At 36.5% G+C, this 16,543-nt stretch overlaps 1 protein-coding gene across 2 annotated transcripts in view; it reads right to left on the reverse strand.

The window, feature by feature from the left end:
• LOC149542462 (auxin response factor 11-like) overlaps window positions 1-16,543 on the reverse strand; it is an 88,627-nt gene that overhangs the window by 28,071 nt on the left and 44,013 nt on the right. The gene's annotated exons all lie outside the window — the stretch shown is intronic.

A 16,543-nucleotide genomic window follows, 5' to 3' on the forward strand; every position in this document is an offset into this window, starting at 1 on the left:
ATAGTATGAAACTGAAAATCTTTATACTACAAAATAAAAAATGTTGGAAATAAAAAAAGTACACAGAAAGTCAAATCTGGAAATACAGTCTAAGGGGCTGAGATCATGTGGCTAAAGCATTATCTTCTTGTCATTAAGGCGATCCAAGTTTGAATCCCCAAAGTTTCCGAGTAATGACTCTTTGGTGTGCCAATTTTTGGCTTCTAACAGTATTTATAAGCTGCATATTGGAGTACATACGGTGTTTCTTCTAAGGAGCTAAGTATTTGTATCAATTGCTTTAATGCTCATTTAAGCCATGCTTTGTAGGATATCAGAAAATATCAAAAAATATTTGAAAAAAATACACAACATATGAAATGGAGTAGAATGTCTCAAAAAGTATGAATGTCACATGTGCTTTTCTTTAAGTCAATGTTAGCAAACTAAAGACCAAATACAAAAACATTAAGAGACTTTCATTCATTGGGTAACAACAGCTATGCTATCGAAAAGGCACAAGACAAAGAACATCTATTGTGTAAGGAAGAATCTATTTAGCATCTACCAAAATACTTAATTTGTGCCTGGCACATGTTGGTATGTGTTTTGTGACACTCAACAACACTGAATAACATGCCAAGTACTATATACTCTCTTAAACAAGGAAACCTCAAATGCTAAACACTGTGAAACAGTGTGATCAAACAAGAAAGGTTGCATGGGTACATGTACCCATACCCCTAGGATGCATACATGCGTCCCCAAGTACCGGGTACTCAGTGGAGAGCATCATCGCTGAGGACCTAGGTTAAGATTTCTGATTTTCGTCTCAGTTTTTGTTTGTGTATCATCTTGGTGTTTATCAAGCTTAATTCAAAATGTAATCAGTTTGAGACTTTGATACAATACTAATTACGGGTAAACTTTATCATTGTTCAAGTGAGAAGTTTAAATCATTTGCAATATGTCATTTTTATATGATTTATGGTCTTCTTGTTCATGTTTAAAGTCTGCCTTCTTTGTTATGCATCTAAACATTTAGCATATATTATTATTAGAAAACATATTGCAAATCTGAAAATGAACGTATATAACATCACAAACTTAATCACTATTCCTGTTTTGAAAAACCATTGTTATGACTCATATTTTCTATAAATATTAAATTATATTAAAAAAATTAATGTACTCAAGTACCACCACCTCCCCCACCCCATTTTGGAAAATAGCCATAGCCATAGCCATAGCCATACCCATGCCCTAAGTACCCAAGTATTGTCGCCCCCGTGCAACCTTGCAAATAAGGCAACCCCAAGGTTTATACCGTAGACAGGCAACTTTGTGTTGGATAGGTCTCGATGAAATGATGTGTTATTGTTGGCAATCACGAAGGGACTTACATAATCATCCCTAGACTTATTCAACTCTTTTCCTTCAAGGCAGCTGGAACTTGAACACTAATCTAACTTGGTCTTCAAATAAAAGCTTTAAAAAAGGATTTACAGAAACCTAATCTACTTCAAACACCTAAAGACAATGATAACAATCAATGATGCTAGGATAGACAGATTCCCTATGTAACTACTAGTTACTTAGCCAAAGATAGCTCACAATGCCATAGAAACAGTGCAATCTTCTAAGACAGTGAAACATTTTCAAGTTGCATATAATCCATCCAAATATCCAGTACTAGTGCAATCTAAATGAACATCCACATCTAACTATTCCCTAAATGAGTTTCAAACTAACCATATGCTGCAATTTGCTATCAACAAACTACAAATGGTATGTACCAAAGAATTCATTGCATATCTCCATATTCTCCATTAAAATCAATGAACTTTAACTAAAACTTGAGAAGAAGAAACCACGTAAAATGTAGAAACACATACACAAAGATCTTGTTAGGAATTAGTATTCACATAGGTGAGGAATATTAGGATGCATAAAATAATAAGTTGATAGGTTTGTTAAGTCTGTTAAATATATTATTATAATCTAAGTCACAAGGTTTGAATTCGAGTTCAAGTTCGGTAGCAATAAAATTCGGATGAAGTTCGACAAGGTAAGAAATTCGTAAAAAAATTCGACATAAATTCGCCTTACGTAAATTTGAATTATTTATAAACATAAGTAATATTTACAAAATAATATCAATATACTTAAAAAAATTCTAAGCAAAAAATTATTATCAATATAAATTATAATAAAAATTAAATAAATTTGAAATAAAATAGTTAAATATAATTTATTATTTATTAAGTTAAAATAATATGATATTAAATTTAAAAATTGAAACAATATGATACTAATTATGAGCACATAATAACACAAATTTAAAATATTTTAATTAAATTATATTCAAATTGTAATTTTAATTTATTGAATTTCTAAAAATATAATGATTATGTTATAAATTTTATCTATAAATGGCTTCTCACTAGATTTAGCAATAGAAACGTTGCCATTTTGATTTCGATTTTACTAACATTCTTTGTAAACACCAAAATAAGTAGCATATCTCTGACAACAATGGCAATAAAAATCTAATGTCCATAAAAGCTGCAGAAAATTCAATTTTTTAATTGAGTTGGAGCAACGTGGAAAAGATGTGAATGATGCGACCATTTGCGATGAAGAGCCTATTATTTGCGATGAAGAATGTGAAAAACACGTGACCATTTGCAAGTTGCGGATTAGCTTGTCGATTGGTGGATTGCCCTAGCTTCGTTTATTTGTTTGAACTATGTAGTGATTAGAATGGAAATCTCGTCAATGCTTGTGTATGAATTTTAGGGCGAATTTTAACAATTTTTTTAGAGAACGATGAAATTGAGGAAATTTTGAACATTGTGTATGAAGTTCGTCGAATCCTGTGACATAGATTATAATAGTGGTAAGAAAGTGTTTATATTGAATTGTTAAAACAATTCGGATTATTTCGGAATATTGTTTCCTAAAAAATAGGATATGAGAAATCTTATAAATATATAATATATTTGAATAAAAATAATGAGAAGAAGCATGCTGTTGGGACTCAAAATTGAAGCCCTAATTTTGAGTACCATTGAAAAAATCAAGCCCTATAAATGCTTTTAATGCATGCATACCCGAATGTACTTGTGAGGCCTAAGAGGTGTTTAATGTTTCTAACACCTTGCATTCAGTACATCTATGCATTCCATAATGATAAATTGTCATTCTGAGCCATTTTGTGAAGTCCTGTTTTGAGCAATGTCCAATTCTGCATTTTTGCCCAAGTGTCAAACAGCGACAGGAGGCCTTGTTTGCAATTGAATATCTCACACCCAGTAATGTTTCATGACTCGCCACTTTGGGAGTGTCTAGTGTCCATACCAGAGAACCTATGTTTTAGATTTCGAGTCGTTTCGAATCCGTTTGACTAGGTTTTGAATCCCTCAAAGTTGGTCATTTATTGTTGTCATGCTGATGTGAACTGTTCAAATTCTGGAAGGCCCTATTTGACTTGCCATAACTTTGACCTAGTTCACCGAAATGATGAAATTCCTTTTGCATTGCATTCTAGAGGTCGCATACTTTCTATGCTCCGGATTTGAGCTTATGATGAATCCGTTTAATAAGTTTTCGAACGTGATTCCAAATGCAATTTGTAACTTTTTACTGGTGTCAAAGTGCAGATTGATCGATACCCCTGTTCATGATGTCATATCTCAAAATCCATGATAGGTGAGATCAAATGGATTGTACCCTTGTGTTCTACTTTGAAAATACTTTAAGTGTGCCAATTTTCAAATCTTGATGAATCCGTCTGCACATTTTCCCAAGTCAACTCCATTTGCAAAAAATGTTTTTCTGTCAATGTTCCCAATCTTGCAAATCTGAGTAGCTCACTTTGACTGCTCGCCAAATTCGCTTAGTTATTCATCATGAGCCCTAATCAAAGATTCATATTGTCCTCATGATAGTGAACCCATGCCCCAGTTTTTGTTTCTCCAAGTGTCAGTTTGCACTGTTTTCAAAGCCAAATCCAAACATGTTTTATTGTTTTCTAATCTGTTTTTTTGCAGGCAATTCTGAGAGGGCAACTTTGATAGTCAATATCTGTTGACTAAGAATTCGTCATGAGACGAGATTCGACAGGGTAAGAGTATGCGAAACAGAGAATCAGTGTGTCAGATTTTAGAGCCCGGTCAGTTGTTCTAGTCAATTTTTTAAGCCGGTCATAGGACCTCCTGGCACGAAATTGACAAGTTGCAGAAAGAGGTAATAAGTTTTAAAAAGTTGAAAAAATGATGCAAATTGATTGATTCTTTATCAAATCGGGATCAGATGTTCTACGGATCAATTTGAGGATTCAGTTGTTTGGAAACGAAATTTTTTTTTTTAGCTGGACCCACTTTGGGGCCTGACTGATTTCATCAGATTGATAATATGAAATGTATGAGAAAGCATTTTTAATTTTGTAGAAGGGATATTCTAAGGATTCTAAAGAAATACGTGGTCTCAAAAATGGGCAAAACTTGAATATGGGGGAGTCCCTATGGTTAGCAAAGTCGGTTTTTGTTGCAACTTTTTAAAGAATTCCCCTATTGTGGATATAAAATAAGAATAAATTTTGCAGATACTGATCATATATTTGATACTATTTGGGAAGACAATGTGTGTTATTTTTTCTTTTAAAGTTGGCAAGGGCATGGTCACTTGGTTGGACTAATGTTGACAAGGCATTGACTGCATTTATTAATGGACCTTTGATTAACTATGCCACAAACCGTCGAAAAGCAGATAGTGCAACAACTTCTTTGCTATCACCTCATCTGCATTTTGGGGAGTTGAGCATTCAGAAAGTGTTTCATTTGGCCTGTATTAAACAAGTTTTGTGGGCTAATGAAGGTAATACTAAAGCGGAGCAAAGTGTGAACTTGTTTTTGAAATCAATTGGACTTCGGAAGTATTCAAGATATTTGAGTTTCAACTTTCCTTGTAGTCATGAGAAGCCACTTCTTACACATCTTAACTTTTTCCCTTGGAGGGTTGATAAGGGTTACTTCAAATCTTGGAGGTAAGGTAGGACTGGTTATCCACTAGTTGATGTTGGGATGCTCCACAAGATGTTCTTCAGGCTACTGGGATAGAATTGGGTTCCAACTATCCACTTCCCATCGTAGAGATATCAGCAACTAAAGAACGTTTGCAAGAAGCCCTTGCAATGATGTGGCAACGTGAGGCAGCTGAGAGAGCTGCTTTGGAAAATGGAACAGAAGGAGGTTTGGGAGAATCAGTAGAAAACTCAAATGATGCACTTTCAGAGCATATGAAGGATCTTGAGGGTGCCAGGAGATTTACAGTCAAAGCAAGCTGCGACATGGCATGAGGAAGCCGCAACAATGAGAGGCATCCACATTCACATAAGGGATGGAGCAGGGCGTTGAAAATGGGGGAGGTGATGTGAACCAGCAAGCGGCATACAAAGAAAGTCACGTCAAGAGGAAGGCGACAAATGTGGAAGTCGCATGAGTAGAAGAGGAGACACCATAAGTGTTCAGCTGCAGTCAAAAGGAAATCTGTAGACATGTCAGAGGTAGAGCAAGGGTGGCAATATTGAAAAGGAATGTAAGCAGTATGTTATTAGTTTCAATTTGGGAGAAGCTTGTTGAAAGATGGTGCCAGGAGACTTGCGAAGACAGAGAACAAGGTTGTCAACACTTCAAACTTTGCAAAGCAAAGGGGTGTTTTGATTTTTAGCATGGTGAACCATTGGAGGAGTGCTCCACTGCATCCAGCAGTATGTAAAAGAAGAAACCCGTCAAGCAGGCATCATTGTCTCTCTCTCGCCTCGTATGTTATATGGAGGGGAAGGATGGAAGTAATGTTGTGTTAGTAGATACCGTAAATGATTATAAAAGACTTTATGAGATACTAGCATTGAAGGTTGCAACTTTGTGATTTGTAGAGAAACAACAGGGGTAAAACAAATGAAAGTTTTAATCCCACATAGATGCCGCTGGAGGTTTTTCTATTGCTTAAATACTAAAGCACATGTATTGTATGTTGTCTTAAAAGACAACACCTTTTATATGGCAAAACTCATGCGTTGAGGGGCCCACAGTGGATAGCCAGCTGGAGGCAACGTCAAGAAATTTTGAACGAAGTGCCATTTGTCACAGTGGACACGTGGCGACATAGTGATTCACCGCTTCGCAAAGTTGCAAGGAAGTTAAGTGAAGCAGTAAAGCGCCTGGGCGCCACGTGGGAGTGGGCCCAGGTCAGAGGTGAGGTGGCATACCTGGTTAACAGAGGACGTGACGGCATAGGTGAATCGAAATGGACAAGTGGCAATGAGATGTCATAATCAGGCCAATAATATGGTACCATGTGGCACACGTCAAGCACCTAGGTGGACTTGGGGAAGAGTCAAAAAATTAATAAAATATTTTTGTTTTAATATTTTATTAAATCAGTGAAATGGGCGTTGATTTGAAGAATTAAAGTGAAAACTCAAAAAACCTATAGTAGTTTTTAAATTTTTCAAAAAAATTTGCATTTTAATGTGCAAAACTAGAGTTGGGGGCCTGATTTTCAAATGCATACCAGAGGCACTATTTTTGCCCGAAATATAGACTCCAATATACCATTGGAACTGGGAAGAGACGAGCTATCCATTCTTGAGCTGGTTTTTACACAGGTCGTCACTAGTGCATGCTACAAGGGGATTTGTAATTCTTTTGAATCCATGGCTTTTGACAAGTGTTTCATGTTTTCAGTTGCATAATTCAGTTGTGATACACTTGATATGCTTGGTTGGCTCAGTTTGTTCGAAATTTGATACCTAATGATGTATTTTGCCTCAAGTATTTCACAATTTGCATGATTGTTGATGTAACTTTTCAGAGATTGTTATTTCTTGCCAAATCAGTTATGTGGTTCCATAAAATATCTAAGATATTTTATGATTTTGGGAGGCAAAATGAGTGAAGATTTGATTTACCAGTTGCAGAGAGAGTAGAAAAATGTTTTGCATCTGCAGATGGAAGTTTTCCAATTGGACACATGGTGGTTGCAGAACAGATCCAAGAATTCATCCTCTTCTATATCTTTCTTCCTCTCATTCATTGTAAGGGTTCCAGTTTTGGAGAAGTTTCTCACTATTGTGATACTAGGTTGGCAATTTTCAGTGTGATACCTCATTGTTGGTTCCAGTTTGTCTGTGAGACTACATTGTTGGATCCAAAACTGTGATTCCACCATTATTCTTTAACATATTTCTCTTGTATGAACAGCAGTAGTGAAGATAATATAGCTAATTCTAATTTGTTACGTGTTTTATGTTTTCAATTTCATGCATCTAAATGTATAGTTTCAAAGAAATGAATACAAATGAGCAAGAATCTCTTAGTTTCATTTTGATTCTTGTCTCCTACCTCTGTAATTTGCAATCTTATGTGGTTTAGGGACAAAGAACTGAGACCCATTTGCATCTCTTTAAGGTTGTATGTCTAATATGTTTTGTTGTTGGAACAAAGGGCCAAGTAAATGCTTGATGTGTTTGACAGGGTTGTTGGTTATTTGAGAAGGATACTTCATAAGAATGAGGTCTTTATGAACATCGATATCTGATTCACAAAGTGATAAGATAGATCTGATATCTGGGTGTATGGGTTATGTCATTGATATCACAGATGTATGTATTTGATTCATGGAATTGCCCAATAGATAAGGCATTGATCAGCTACAGGATCAATTTGTTCTTATTGTTGCATATCTTGGGTTTTGCTGAATTCAACATCATTAATCAAATGATTTCCCCTTTCATGTTGACGAGCTAAAAAGGATGCCCTCACTCAGCTTGTGAATTTCATAAAGTTGCAATTTGCTACTGCACATCTTTGTTATTGCATAAGTATAGGAGATTAAGGGTTTTATCTGCTTTGTTATATTCAGGAATATGTTTTAGCACTGGTACCATATTAATGAATCTATAGGTGCACCTGCCTAGGTTTTGCAGAGCCTGAAGTAGAAGAAGGGTCAAGTCTTATAGTTGGCCCGGTGTCTGAAAGGATATGTTAAAGATGGGAGTTAGCTGCCCCTAGATGTATCTTGTTCTCATTGGGGTAATTTGGAACCGTGTTGTGTCAAAACACCAACATATGCATCGTTTTGTTTGTAATTATTTATAGTGTTTGTTTGTCTCTAATCAAATTTTATGATATGGTATTAGAGCATTGAAATTTTCATGCGCTTGAATGTTGAACTACACTTGCAATGAACAAAAACATGATAAAATTGGTAGTGCAATGGCTTATTAATATTGTTGTGGGGATCATATCAAATATTAGCAAAATCACATTTATTGGAATGTGTTTTCCTTGATCCCAACTCATACTCCTAGGTTGTCCAAGTATATTGGCATAGGCGACAATTTCTTTTGGCATGGTTTGTGAGACTGCGAATACTAGTAAGTTTAGTGATCAGAGTTCATAATACATATGCTCTTTGCAATCTCGTTGTTGAGGAAGCTCTTGGTTGTCTAACAGCCATATCTACATTATGGTTATATATTCTTTGAAGGGCATCTACTTATTCTTTAGCCTAGCATTGCCTCCTATTATGAGGTTTTCACACCATTGCTCCATTGCAAATAAGGACCCCCTCTTTTCGCTTTGGCAATAGGATTAGTGGTCATAGTTCCTAGCAATTTTCCAAGTCTCCAAATCTAAGAGATGAGTTTGTGCAGTTTTGGGCCGCATGCTCCATTTAGAGAGTTAAGCCTTAGAACTAAGAAAGAGAATAAGAGCTAGTCTCTAACAGATGGACTTTGGCTAGGTGGGGGTAATGAGTTAGTTAGGGATATTAGAGAGTTGGGCCAAGCAAGTCAAGGATGTGAAGTTGCAATCAAGGGATTTGTGATGAAATGAGTTAAAATCTTTTGAAAACCCTTATTCCAATTTTAATTTTATCTTAGAGTATAAAATTTCTGAAAACACTAATAGAGGCATGTTGATTTCTGAAATTTGTCCGACTCTATAACATTTTAGAATCTCCTAAATTCTAAATTTTTTAATCATAACTCCTATGGACCTAAAACCACTCTCAAACATCCTAACAATATTTATATAAAATGTAACTTAAAGTATTAAATTATAACTTATACATAATGTTATGGTCAATTTGTCTAAGACTCGGGTTATGGTCTTTAACTGTTTAAAGACCTTTCATCTTTATTTCTTCTTTCAGGGGCTGGAGGTGGAGATTACTCCCTCTTATATGTATCTCAGTGTGAAGTTCTCGGGGCCGCGCTTCAGCTTGAGACCAGCTATTCAGTCTAGAGTTAGTAAGGGCATGGGTTCCTTGGTTTTGCTGGAAAGACAATGCTTCAAGCATTATTTTCGGGATATTTCGTCTAAGTTGTCCCTTTTTGACTCCTTGGTTCATCCGACAATTCTCTATGGTTCAGTTGTTTGGGGGCCTTCTCTTATTGCTTCTGATTGGGCTTCTATTGAGCAAGTTCAGACGTTGTTGTTACCACGTATCATTAGATGTCATAGACTCACTCCCCACAGCATTGTCTTGGCTCAGTTTGGTGCTCATCCTCTCAAACTTGTCATCATTTTTGACTTGATTTGGTTTCTTCATCGACTTCGAGGTTTTATGGAGACTAGTGTTGACCGGCACAGATACTCTCATCTGGCATATTGTTCTTCGATGGAGATTATGAGATCTGACACTTCTACTAGGTCTCGATGTTGGTACGCCCAGGCCACCTCTTTGTTGAGTTCGATCAGGATTGAGATAGATCGTCTTCCTCCTTACCAGCTTTCGTTGGATACTCCAGCTCATCTTCTCCCCTCATGTCAGGAGTTGAATGAACATGTCAGACAAGATATTTATAGATAGTAAATTACCACTACCTAGAGTAATCCCCCTAAATTACCGCTACCTAGAGTAATCCCCTAGGGGGTCTGCGACCTAGGATGGCTTTCTATGTTGAGCATTTTCTTGAGATTCATGATGGTATTATTGTTCACCCTGCTTATCTCTATTGGCGCTGGAATCATGCCTTACGATTTTTCTTTAGGCTCATTTAGAATTGGTTCTCATTGCCTCAGGACTCGGACTGAGCACCATATGGATCGGGCTGATCGGATTTGTCAGTTGTGTACTCTAGCAAAGGTTGAGACTGAGATCCACTTCATATTTCGATGTCCTCTTTACTATGAGATTAGAGGGAGACTTTATTGCCTTTTCAGAAATTGTTCTTCTCTTTTGATGTTCTTCAGCTATATTGATCAGTGATGGCTTGCACTTTATCTTCAAGAGGCCACCCATCTTCGAGAGACTACCCTGCAGTCTTTTATACCTCAGGGACGTATTTTAGATCAGCTCATTACCGCCTTTTTCTCTCCCTTGTCTCCTCCAGGGGGTTTGAAAAGGCCTTCCACTACTTCTCATTCCAGATCAGTCAGACACTACACCAATCTCTCCAGGTAGCGACAGTCATATAGCGGTTCCTCACGACATTCTAAGACTATGGATCTTCACGGGTTTACCCCTCTATTACTGATTTCTTTGTGGCAAGGAGGGTCCCTTAGTCCTTACCTTGTCTTCTTTCGTGTTTTGTCTCTTACTTTTGTTTCTTCTTTGTCACCGTTTGGTGCTTCTGCTTTGGCCGGCTCTTTTGTTTGTATGCTCAGTCCCATAAACCGTGTTGGTTTTTCATGGACATTAATAATATTATCTTATCTTATCTTATGCTTTATATAAATTATTTTTCCCTCCAAGTTGAAGAAATTGAAGTGAACAATTGGGAGTTAACTTGGAAAATGAAAAATATCGACACTGGGTTGGAATCCAATGTTTCTTAGGATTCTCAATCTTGGGAATCTAAGAATTTCGCCCTTCTCCTAAGCGAAAATCTCGATGGTCCCAAATCTCCGCACAAGTCTAGGGGCAATTCAAGGCAAAATCACAACTCCAAATTGATGTGGATAATCAAAATTGCACATGAAAGATGGAAATCAACTAAAATTTTGGAGATTAGTGATCAAAATTTGAAGATAAAAGTTGACTGAAATCAGATGTTGAGGGGTTTTGACCAAATAAGATGCAAATCAGATTGAGATCTAAGCCTTGAAAGCAATCTTGAAAAATGACCTAAAACTTGAATTGGCAAGATAAAACTTGCTAAAAAGGGAAATTTGAACCTTAGGACTCTCAATCTCAAGAATCTTAGAATTCTACCCCTTGCAAAATCCAGACAATTTAAAATTTCTGCCCTGCTCTAAGCAAGTTCAAAGTGGTTAAAAGGCAAAAATGTAATATCTTGAATGGATATTTGTCCAATTTTATCTCAAAATAATTTTCAGAACATAAACAGATGAATGATGCAATGTAAACCAACAACATAAACCAATAAATTCTTATAAAATGCCTCAGAATATGTTATTGCATTATACATCAGCAATACAATAACCAAATATCAAGTCCAATCTTAAATACAAAAATACAGTCAGACTGGAAATATAAGAAAGAACCTATAAGCACACATGAGGCTCCTGGTGTGAAGTCTCCATGGAAAATGGGTTTGTATCCACTATCTACCGGCTCGAGGGTTTACGTCCTCAAACTGGATGAAAGTTGAAGCTTTTGAAAAGGCTCTCCAAGAGAGAAAACCGAAATCCAATTCATAAACCAAGCATGCCCAAATGAATGAGACAAGTCCTTAAATGCTCAACCATGACTCTTCAAATTCCCCATTTTGTCTTTCGTCTTATTGCCCCTTTCTCACCTTTCCCCCTTATTAAAAGAGACTTTCTAAATAGTTTTAGTTTATCTCCAAAGTCATTTTTAATTATTTTATAAGTTGGCCTAGTAATTGTCTAATGTTCCCAAAAAGGAACATTACAAAAAATCCATTGTAAAATCAGTGAAAAAGATGGAATGAAGAAAAAAACAATGGATCAAGGTGAAAAAGTTGATTTTGCAAATGCAGATCCATACAAAACTGTCAGCCCCAATTTTAAACTGGTCATATTGTAAAATCTTACATTAAAGCCATTGTACTAGAGCTTGTGAGTCAAGACTCATTGGACAACCTCAAACATTGAGCCTCTTTTCATTTCAAAATAAGAATCATCAATTTCCATGAGCAAGCTTTAAGGAGTGGTGGAGCATCTTGAAAGAAATGGAAGTCATACAAACAATTGATATTAAAAAATTGTAATGAATGGTGTAAATAATTTAGTTTTAAGTAGACAAGTTCAATGAAGGCTTATGGAGTTATATTGCAAAGATATGATTTCTCATGAATTTTAGGCCAAGTGATGAATAGACTTAAGGTCAGAGGAAAAACCAAAAAACCATGATTGAATGCAGTGACATTTAAGTCTAGATAAGATAAGCTAAGATAAATTTATTAATGTCCAACAAGAGACCACAAAAGGGTCTACGGGACTAAAAGCATACAACAAGGGCAACAACCAATAGCGGGAACACCAAACAGTGACCGAGAAAGAAACAAAAAGGAGAAAAACAAACAACAACAAAGGACCCACATAAAAGGACTAAAGATCCTTTCTAAGCGGGAAAAAGTCCAGCACCAAAGAATAGGGTCTAGGGCAAGAGTGAGCCCTCGACCTCTACAGAGTACTGCTGGAAGTAGAGTGTTGCTACTGAATAAACCCGCTGCGAGGCCTCACGCACCTAGTGTGATTGGAAGTGGGAGAGTCAAGCAGTCATTTCATACCTTGGGCACAAAACATTGGTGAGAAGAAATACGTGATAAGATGATTAGAAGCCTGCCTCGAGGGAAAAGAAACTGTAAGGTGTGATCACAGAGCCACATGGCCTCGTGAAGGTAAAGAGAAAGGCATCGTTGACCGATGTAATTGAAGAAGGACAAAAGAGACCTACATTCTCTGAATAGGTAGTGAAACCTCCCCCCTAATCACATAATAGATGGGACAACGAAAGATAAAGTGAATCTCAGTCTCAACCTCGGCCAAGGCACAAAGGCGACAAATCCAATCAGCTCTATCAATCTAATGGTCACTCTAGATGCGGAACTAATGAGATCTAACAGGAAAGAAACCAAGGAGATACGAAGGGCATGGCTTTAATGTCAAGGAAAATGATGAGGGTGCACAATGACCCGTCCAGAATATCCACGAAGTGCTCAACATAGAAGGCCATCCTCAGTCTGAGACCACTTGTAGGGCTGCACCGAGTTGTGGTAATGTACTGCCTGTAAATGTCAAGTCTAACATGGTTGTTCAACTCCTGCTAAGAGGAAAGGAGGTGGGAGGGAGCATCTAGAGAGTACTAGAAGGGAGGGAGACAATCAATCTCAATCCCAATTGATCTCAATAGGGTAGAAGCCTATATATACAAGCAACGAGCTTTGTCATCATGGTCGGAGTCAACAATGGATGCCAATGAGCAATAAGGCTAGTACGAATATTTGAGATGCCCATCAGCAGAGTTCACAAATCTTTGAAGACAGTGAAAGAACCAAACCAGGTCAAAGATGGCTCCAAGCCTAAAGGCAAAAGAAAGAATTGATAAAACTAAAGGGTTTGAAGAAGTGCAAGCTATTTGTGTTGCTTAAACAATGAGAAATTGTTATAAGCTCCAAAAATGCATGAAGTATTCATCATCCAATACTCCGTGCAATTTTTTGTCTCTTCATTAGTGGTCGATAAAAGAGACTAAGATTGGTTATGTGAAGCATACCAATAACGATATTCAAGTTGTCAACTTGTCTTCTTGTTAAATCCAAAAAAATTTGACTTATCTAAAATTATTATAGCCGTTGAGATGATTAGTTAAAAACTATTGTTTTTCCTATTCATGTGAAAAGGGTAGTTAAATGTAACCGTTGTTTCATACGAAATTGGTTGATATCAATTATTATGTATAATCATTTATTGATGATGGTAGTTAACCATTACTTGTCATATGTTGATCATGGTAGTTAGCAATTGCTAGTTTTTTGAATAATGGTTATTAACTAATTTTTTTACTACTATGTTATATGTTGATATGGATTTATTATGGGAACTTGTTATTATTGTGGTAAATGTTGCACGGGTGGTTGTAGGAGCAGACGAAGAGGGGAAGCATTGCTTAACAGGATCTATGGAATGGGGCACTACTTTAGTCCATTTGTCCGATCAACAGGTATGACCTAGTAAGGACCTAGTGACTGCATAACAGGGTACATTTATTGGACACGCATGAGCTATTGGACAATCATAAAAACATTAAACATTTTAACATAATCAAAGTATATACCTTTAATGGTTTATGTTGACATTCTCATCATTTCAAATAATACATATATATGTATGTGCACATAGATATAAAAGTATGGTGCCACCATAATATTAAATTATACAAGCTCATATCTATTAATCTACATATACATAAATATGCATATACCTTGAGAAGATAAGAAGATAAAATAATCTTCCAAGTATACACGTATTTAAATATGCGTATCCAAATAAATCTAACCTTGGACAAAATAATAATATTATGATGTCACCATTCGAAATAATATATATATGTGCAAATATATGTGTGTGTGTGTATAATTTTATAAATTATCCTTTTGATTAGGTAACCTTCGAATTCTTCCTCATAATATTAGACTCTATAAGAGACAGGAATGTACACTTGGCATCCCTTTTTATCGGTGAAACAAGAAGCCAATTTTCTTTCTTATAACTGCTGCAAGAGCCGCGGCTTCTTCCAAGCCTTTATATTTTCCCATATGTCTTCTTGCGGGATAGAAGTCTAAGAACCAAACCCAAGTTCAGCATTTTACCTCTGCTCCCTCATTTTCTTCTCTTCCTTATTTTCAGCAATTGGACTAAAGACAAATCCGAGTCATTGTTTTCATTGAAAGATCTCCGATTTGAGTTCTGCATTTTGGAACACGCACTGCAAGAGCCAGTTGTACGGAGTCAAGCGCAAAGCTCCATATCTTTCTTGATCAGGTTATGTGATCAGCTTTCCCAAATCGTAATTGATATATGTTATGCATTCGATAGTACAGATGCAAAGACTGTGTCAATGATTTCTATGTATTAATGTTTGACTGTAATATCGAATAGTACATTCGATGAATCCATCTCACCATGTTAAGTCTAAACCAATTATATATGTTATGCTAAGACACCTCTTTGTTTCAGTCGGATTCCAAATTCAAGTTATTTCTCTATAGTTCCTTAAGAGAAGTTCTCGGGTCTTAAAAACTGTATTATGACACTACTAAATCTATATTATTCTTTCCACCACTTGAGTTTCAGCAAAAGAGTTGAATTACTCTGAGATTTGACACCTAAGACTCACCTGACTAGATGGCCAAGAAAGAGGGTGAAGAGGTGAGAGAAAGATCTGTAAGAACAAGAAAACAAAATCAGATGTGATACAATAAATTTATTACATCTAAAAGAATCATTAAATAGCTCATGCATGTCCACTTAATTTATCCTATTGTCAAGTCGAGCAGTGGTGATCGGGTATTACAAACCCATCCAAAAACCTTGGCCAAAGTCATTATAGGCATGCTTTCCTTCTAAAGATCACATGATGTCGGTAGCGCCAGTTATTCAAACATGTCCCTCTATAACTGAGCGGATATTCTAAACATTGGTATTGCTCAGATGCTTGGACTAGTAGTGCACCAAGCCTAGCCCCAAGGTAGGGAGGGCCTTTCTTTTCAAAAGATTGTGTGGGGATTGATATGGTCCACGTGACCCAAGAGCACCTCGACCCTAGGGCATTATGACAAGTTCCATAATATTGTAATATTCGCATCCTTTTGAATTCGTGACACCATGTGAAGAAATCATGTAATTGCTTATAAAATGCATGAAAAGTATTTAGAAATGCATCATATGACATTTCCCAACCAAAATCCAAATGGAATAGGATAAGGCATTGGGTAGTGGGACAGTTTTATAACTGTTCGAGCATCTCTTTTAAGAGAGAGGAATGTAACTAATTAGAGAGAGACCAATAGTTGGCAAAAAAAAAAAAAGCCATGCAAAATGTAACTGCAATGTTTATTTACAAGCTTTACTTTTGAGGGAATCGTGCTTGCTATATTGTCTCTACCATGTTAAAGCTTGTTTAAGTATTATGTTTTGTTTGAATCGAGTTTATGTTCATGGATTCGGTTTCCCTATTGTTGAATGAATTTCTTCTTATTCATATTTCCACTCTATGTATTGGCAGCCAATGCTCGTGCCGAATGTTGATATGGTTGTTCAGTTTGCTTGTTTTGTTATAAATCGACATTTTATGTCTATGGCTTTTTAGTCATTGAGCAGCGACTGGGGGTATTTATGGTTAGAACTGTGGGGCATTAGGCTGAGCCATCTTAATGGCTGAAGTCAATCAAGACTCCTCCTGGTCAATGAAAGATGGTGGAGTGTTGTTCGCTTCAAAGACAATGATGAAAGGAGAGGATTGTTCTGCCACAAGCAAAGGTGGCGGCTTCCTCATCGAACCCGATAATGAGAATGAAACAACAGCAACACCATTTCTTGGCCCGATAACTCTCAGCTGTATAGAA

Source organism: Cupressus sempervirens, chromosome 8 (genome assembly GCF_028749045.1).
Source record: "Cupressus sempervirens isolate cs-2001-9-10 chromosome 8, ASM2874904v1, whole genome shotgun sequence".
NCBI classification, from domain to species: domain Eukaryota; kingdom Viridiplantae; phylum Streptophyta; class Pinopsida; order Cupressales; family Cupressaceae; genus Cupressus; species Cupressus sempervirens.